The 7,788-nt window shown below is 37.5% G+C and overlaps 1 long non-coding RNA gene across 2 annotated transcripts; it reads right to left on the bottom strand.

Moving 5' to 3' along the window:
- Positions 1 to 3,026: 3,026 nt before the first annotated feature.
- Positions 3,027 to 7,261, bottom strand: LOC144314185 (uncharacterized). 2 transcript variants are annotated; one of them, XR_013379973.1, is made up of 5 exons: positions 7,176 to 7,261; positions 5,738 to 5,947; positions 5,494 to 5,585; positions 4,554 to 4,660; positions 3,027 to 3,542 (listed from the first exon to the last, which is right to left on the bottom strand). It is a non-coding gene; the product is annotated as an uncharacterized LOC144314185 (long non-coding RNA). The 2 variants fall into 2 exon arrangements; XR_013379971.1 differs by lacking the exon at positions 7,176 to 7,261 and having other exon boundaries at positions 5,738 to 7,169.
- Positions 7,262 to 7,788: the final 527 nt, after the last annotated feature.

Genomic DNA, 7,788 nt, shown 5'->3' with positions numbered 1-7,788 from the left:
AGTTCATATGAGTAGCATCATACAGCACTTGCCCTTATGACTGGCTTGCTTCACTTAGCATAATGTCTTCAAGTTCATCCATGTTGTAGCATATGGCAGCGTAAGACAATCTTTTTTAAGATTGAATAATATTCCATTGTGTATATACCACATTTTCTTTATCTATTCATCCACCAATGGACATTTGAGTGGCTTTGACCTCTTCTTGGCTACTGTGAGTAATACTGTAATAAACAAGAATATGTAAATACTTCTCTAAAATCCTGCTTTCAGTTATTTTGAATATATACCCAGGAGTGGGATTGCTAGGTCATATAATTTTTAATTTTACCTATTTATAATTCTTTGAGGAACCTCCATTATGTTTTCCATAATGGCTAAAGCATTTTACATTCCCACCAACAGTGCACAAGGGTTTTCATTTCTTCACATCTTCACCAACACTTGACATTTTCTTTTGACAGTAGCCACCCTAATAGCCAACAATCACTCACATGTTGCCCCATCAAATATCAACTGTGACAGCCAGGCTTTTAACAGGAATATTACATAACAAACAATTTAAGACAGAGAGTTGCTTGTATGACCTGAATTACAGAATAGTAAGAGATGTAAGAGTCTTAAATCTATATATACATTTAATTAATTTGAAATGTTGTAGTAATGGTGAGAAGCCCAATAGCAGTGCCCAAGGTATATAGCAATAGTCTTCACTGATGTAGTATAGTGTTATCCCAGGAAGACAGCTTGGTTTCCCAATTCTACTCTTGCTAATATCTAGTTGTGAATAAGGGAAAATACTTAACCACTCTGAGCTCATATTCCACATTTGTGAGTCAAGAATAACATGATCTACCACTGCCCAATATTGGCATGAAGATTAAATGAAAGGATGTGTATAAAGTCTCTGGTACATAAAATGCTATCAACAAATGTTCCCCCCTCCTTAATCCCCAAATCTATTACTCATGCAAGCTAATATATCAAGAGATCAAGACTTGAATTTTTAACAAAAAGTCTGATGGGAAGTCCCAGGAGACATTGAGCAGCTACACTAATTTTTAGGAAGATTTTTTTACAGTAGTCTGCACCAGTCATTCAACCTGACACCACCCTACATAAAGAAAAGTCTATTACTCAAAATAAAATTTAAGTAATGCTTTCTGGAGAAGAGTTTTGTTGTCTTTAATTCTAATAGAATATGTTAAATGAAAAGAGCTATCATGAGTGAATTGTTCTGGAGTCATAAGCAATTAGATCTAAAAATATATACTCAATCAAAAGCCTAGATTGACATAGTAAAGGCCTCACACTGATGTCTTTGGTAGTCCACTAATCCATTCCATTTAATAAATGAAATCTCTTCTCAACAGAGCAGCCAGAGGGATGTTCCTAAACTGCAAGCCAAATCATGTCACACCTCCACTCAAAACCCTCCAGTGGCTTCCTACTAGAAAGCTGTTAAGCCATAGATGGCAGTTATATTTGTCCAATTTGATCACTGCTATAAACTCAGTACATAGAACAATGCTAAACAGATAAAATGCCCTTAATATCTATTTATTGAACAAATACATAAATGAGTTCAGGAATAAGTGAAGTCATCAAATTGAAGGCATTTCCATATGATATCCTTGGATTCTTTTTAAATGTCCTACTTATTTTTCTAGGACTTCCTTGACTTGCAAGCAAGATCCCTGAAATGGAGTTAGGAGACCCGTGAATCCCTAGTAATGGAAGTTGTTGCTCCCTCTCTGATGTTTGGATCTGTAATCAGTACAGATGGCCATTCTAGTGCTGTAAACTTTTTTCTCTTCTGCTGGAAAAGAGACCTCCCTCCAGCTCAGCCTCCATGTCAGTTTAAAAATTCACCACAATTAACATTATAGGCTGAGTGAGTCTTGGACAAAAATTGTACTTTCAAACCCCTCTAAAGCACCCCTCTCACAGATGGAAGCAAAAAAAGGATTATCAATAGTGTTTTGCTCTTTCTATATAAATAAAGGTTACCCTGAAACTTATGTTGGGGGTTTCACTTAACTGTGTTGAGTTGTAGTTATGAGTTTGATCAAGCATTTCTCTTTTTGGATGAGATATCATTGCAAGAACAATGGCCTGTTGGGAAACAATTTTCCTAAACCAGGTGATCTAGCAAGAGAATTTTATTAGAACCATTTCACTTCTTAAAAAAAGAAATAAATGAAATTAATTTATTAATTAAATTTTAAAAAGAACCACTTCTATTCTTGCATTTGGGCTCCTAAAATTACTGTGTCAATTAAAGTGTGCCTCAAACATAATGTTTAACCTGTACTTGGAACTAGGAAACTTGACTTCCTCATGCCCAGTGGCTGTGTGTGTGTGTGTGTTTGTGTGTGTGCCTGTGAGAGACAAAGACAGAGACAGAGAGGGAAAGAGACACAGTGCTCTGAACCAGTTTACCAAATAGTCAACTAAGGATTTAGAAATAGATTCTCATTGGTTTGCATTCAGATATTTTCAGCATGATCTGACTGATACTCATTCTAATGTTAATAATTATTCTAATCACTGTGACCGAGAAGTCCTAATGCAACTAAATATATGTGGTTGGGCGATTTTCTCTCAAAGTTCAGGAAGAAAAAAACATATTAGGAGACAAGAAAGGTTACTAGATTGAAGTATCAATGAATGAAATTTAGAATATAGACTTAATGCTTTAGAATATTGTTTTCAAAATTAAAACATAAGCATACATATCACCTAAAATCCTGTGAAAATGCAAGTTTCTGTTCATTAGTTCTGGACTGGGATTGAAATTCTGAAAAAATAAAATAAAATAAAGAAACTCTGCATTTCTAAAAGTCCAAAGTGATGCTGAAGCTCCTGGTCTACAGTTCATACTAACAGCATCTTCAAGCATGCTAACAGAAAGCCTAGTCCCTCAAATTGATAAAGAAGCCAGATACACAATGTAAGTAAATGCCAAAAGTGATTTTAGAAGGCCCTTGAATCATTGTTAGTTCATTGATGGGATCATGATCACATTATGGGAAGGAATCATTATTTTATTAGTGCGCTATAATTCAAGCTCCCTTCATCTCACGGTGTGAATCATTGATGCTTACTCTGCTGTTGTTGCCATGAGCCTTTATTGCTTGAATTCAAGTACTACAGGATGAGTCTTGTTTTAATCACTTTCTACATTTACAGGAAAATGAAACAAAATCATATGCAGCAATACTGTATAAATTTTAGTGATCAGAATGATTGACATAAATAGGGAGAAGCTGAGACCCAGTAAAAGTATAAAAGCTCTGTTATAAGTTCATCTGTGGACAAGATTTGTCTACTTAGCCTTGAACTTTAGGAAAAACTCTGAAGAGTGATGAGTCACATAGGAAGACTTGGAGCCACTCTGCACCACTTGGAAGCCAGCAGCTTGCTACTTATCTCCTCAGGCTCTGTAGTCCCCCTGCCTCCTCCAAGCACCAGTGCCAAGAACCATGCTGGGCCACTGTGAGCATCCACATGTCTCTCCAGGGCACATTCAGCATCAGAGACTATGCATTAACAACACAGAACAAAAGAAAGGAGACATTACATGAAAGAGCCAGAGTGGAAATACCAAATAAAACCATTCAGTATGTGAATAAAATTCATTTACTTTTGAGCCTTCCCTACAGAGTTCTCTGGCATGCCCTGTTGTGCTGCATCAAGAAACAAAGCAAAGCCAGAGAGTCGTTTTCCTGACTGAACAGAAATATAAGTGGAGTAGATGTGAGTATATTCAGAAACAGCAGATTCATCTCTATACACTAAAGAGAAGAGTCATAGGCCTTTGAATTTGGCAGTTTCATGGTTTGATTTGCTTTTTTAAATAACAGAACATAATTTATGTGCCTTATAATGTTATAGTTCCAGATAAAATTATTTTGGCTATAACACATTGAATTGAATACTAAGGAAAAAAATGACTTAGGCTTTATTCTGCAGTTGTCTAGTCAGTATGACTCACCTGAATACTGAAGCACATATTTGGTAAGCAGGATGAGCACGTTGTGATAGGTTGAACCCTAACAGTCTTGGGGTGAAATGGGTGTGAGATTGAGAAACTGAGGAATATACTTTTGGGAGAAAATATAAAGAAAAGAAGATAGAGAGCCAATGACTTAACCTTAGGGATATTTTACACTTAGAGACAGGTGGAGAGGAAAGAGCCATGAAAGATCCATTAAAGGAGTCACAGTGGAATGTATTGGCACAAAAGCCAAACATAACAAAATGGCTCAGGAAGAAGATAGAGGTATCCAATGACATTAAATATTCAATAAAGTTCAAGAAGTGTGAGCACTGACAAAAAGTCACTGGATTTCACAAATAGCTGATCATTATTTTACCTTCAGTATAGCATAGAGTCCATGAAAATAAGATTAGAACGTGTTAAATTGAAAAGGTAAAGTATTGGTAGGGAAATGGAAAAGCTTAACCTTGTATGAAAGAATATTAAGAAGAAAAAATAAAATTAAGAATTTTGAGAGCAGGATGGAGAGAATATATTTATGTCTACATACCCTGGGGAATCTGTCCCAGGTTTCTGTCTCCCATTCATAGTAGGTGGCAGCAGTGTCATTTCCAAGAAAGGTAGGTGGGATTGAAGGTCTGGAATAGTTCAGTTACTCTGAAACAATTGGAGAATTAACACTAGCAGAATACAAATACTCCTGAGAAAAACATAAGCACATTTAAAGTGGGTATAATTTAGTACTACAGTGATCTTAAAACTCACTTTTCAAAAAACACTGCCCATTTCTTTGATTACTTTAAGTTCCTCATTTCAGTTCTTGGAATCCACAGGGAAGCAAATTTGCCACTCTACGATATGCTTCTTTGGCATATTGATTATTCTAAACTGGTTATTTTTAAGAAACTGCAGACACAGGAGAAGCTCTGAAAATTGAGTCAAAGTTACCTTTTTGTAAGGGACATTTGCATGTATAAGGGCAATCTCTATTTGTAAGGTCTTCTCCCTCATAACTGGAAGAGGGGATGACTCTAAATCTCTAGACACTGTTCCCAGTGGAGGCCTAAACTTAAATCTGTGTTTATCTTTGTTTACCATACTTCTCCTGGTAAGCCCCCATAACTTACTCCATACCCCCAACATCTTATTTTGTCGTTAGCTGGAAATGATATTTAAGGTGATGGCTTCAGCTATTTTGAAGAGTTACCCAGTTTTACTGGGTGTCTTTCATGGATACAAGAAGTTTACATGTTATTAAACTTGTTTGATTTTCTCCTGGTAATCTGTCTCATGTCAATTTAATTCTTAGACCAGCTAGAAAAACTTAAAGGATAGAGTAATTTTTTTTCCTCCCCACCACCAGTCAGTAAAGAAGGTCAGACTCCAAGTGAGTAGGTCCAAGGTGGTTTGTGCTGGTTAATCACTCAAAGCAAAGCAATGAGGAAAATGCACAGGCAGAAAGTAAGACAATAAGAGTTAGGGAAGCTTACCTGTTTCATAAGCAGCAGCATGGGGAACCTATTCCTGAGGTTGACTGCCACCAGAGCTAGGAAGTTATTCCTAGGGAGAGTGTCAATTTTTGCTGCAAACAAAAAGATCTTAGAAATTAATGGTTTAAAGCTATATCCACTTATTATGTATCATGAGTATATGGGTCCATTGGGCAGTTATTTCTGATGATCTGCACCAGAATCAGTTGACCTTGGGAGCTGGCTGTTTCTTGGATGGCCTCACCTCAGAAGACTCAGTTCTTCTCCAGGTAGGTTATCTTATCCATCCAGATAGTCTTATCTCTCTAGCAGGTTAAACTGGGCATGTTCTCATGTTCTCACCAGAAAAGAGGATATGCAAGCCATTTTTCAAGTCTTTGCTCACACCTAGCTGACTGTGGTCCCATTGGTCAAAGCAAGCCACATGGCTAAGCCCAGAGCCAAAGTGGGAGGGCTCAACCAAAAGAGATGGTGCAAATTGAAACCATTAATGCAATCAATATACCACAGTAAAGAGCCAATACCAGGGCAGTGGCGGTTTGGAACTAAGTGACAAGGACAGGTAAGTGCACATACCTTCTGATTAAGAAAAGCCTATGAAACTACACATAGAAAAGTATTTGGCCTATAAATACTTGCTCAAGAGTAATTAAAGAAATAAAAACCATTTAAATCCTGGTTGCACATTTTTACTTGCTAAAGTTGAAGAATGCAGTGTGGGAGCTTTAGGCTAGATATAAGGAAAATCTTGCTGACAATGAGAGTTGTTAAACACTGGAATGGATTACCAGAGGAAACTGTAATTTTCTTTCCTTTTATATACTTAAAATCAGACTAGCTACCTAGTTATCTGGTATGTGTTCTTGGACAGAAGCAGAAAAATGAACTAATTGACCTTTTAGAGTCCCTCCAGACCTATTATTGTCATGCTGAACCCATTCACACGATGGAAGAAATAGTAACAGCCTGCCTTTTATTCCTGCACTTAACACACATTTATAACAGATAAATGCTGTTTAGTGCTTGGCACTCTGCTTGGTACTAGGTATGTAATCCCAACCTTCAAGGCACAGTCTTTGGCCAAAAGGTGGAGCAAAAATGCTCCATCTACTTAAATGTGAACTCAGAAGGGTGATAGAAGATGCTATTTAAAACAGTGCATGTCTTCAAAGGACAAAGGCTACTGTGAAAGGAAAGATCCCTTGTCCTGGGTCTATGCCTGACTTTTGAGTTGCCCAGGGGAACAGAATAGAAGCCTCTTTTGTTCAACCGGACCAATTGATGGGTTGAAAAGAAACAAAGAAACTTAGAGCTGGGTTACAGGTTAGGGACCAGAGATAGCAGAATTCTCTGCCTCAGTGAGAATTCATGATTCTCTAGAAAACCTAGGTGAAATGGAGATGAACTAGAGATAAAATAAGGAAGAAAAGAGTCTAGATATTGCATAGCCTTGAGAAAGTCCTTGTTCTGTGCTAGCTAAAAGATATCTAAGAATCTAACAATCTAATTTTTAAAAATCTAAGGGACTTCTGTCCAAACAAACTAGCTGGTATAGACTCATCATGCCCTGCTCCTCCCTGCTAAGCACAATGATAAACTCTGAGAAGTGGTAAGAGAGAGACAAGCTAATTAAAGAGTCAGACTAAAGAAACAATATAATGTTGGGGCATCTTAGAACCTACTGCCCAATGGAATAAGGCAATTCAGGTCTGGCATCTTCCAACCCCCAAAACTAACAACAGAACATGGCCCAGGTAGCCATAGTAACAATGGAATCTAATGGGAGTTCTGTCCGCAGAACTACCTCAGGGGACAGATCTGAAGTCCAAATGAAAATAGGCCACAAAGGGAAACTCTCTTTCTCTATGGGGCCCAGGACTCTCCCCTTCTAACAGAGACATGACCTGTGGGGACATTGAGCACCTACAAAGAGGATTTTACCACAACAAGCACCTTCACAGGACAGGTTCTCTGCCCTAAAGCCAGAGACTCTGTTCCCTCACCTAGAGGATTACATGAGGCAACAGCCTGGTAACATTCCTTCCAACCCTTGAAGCAGCACCAGCAAGGAACTGTTGGAGTCCAGTGACCAAAAAAACAAACAAAACTATTTTTTTAAGGAAGCTCTTCAAACAGAAACTAAGTGAAAAAGAATGTATCCATGCCATTAAGAAGGGAGAAAAAAATAGCAAGGAAAGCAATGCAATTGACTATCCTCCTCATGAGTTTTCTAAAATAGATGCTAGGGTAGAAATAAAAATTATAACACCATTTAATACTTAAGACAATGATATT

The sequence above is a fragment of the Canis aureus genome, chromosome 1 (assembly GCF_053574225.1).
Source record: "Canis aureus isolate CA01 chromosome 1, VMU_Caureus_v.1.0, whole genome shotgun sequence".
Taxonomy (NCBI): domain Eukaryota; kingdom Metazoa; phylum Chordata; class Mammalia; order Carnivora; family Canidae; genus Canis; species Canis aureus.
This window is presented reverse-complemented; position numbering and strand designations above follow the sequence as displayed.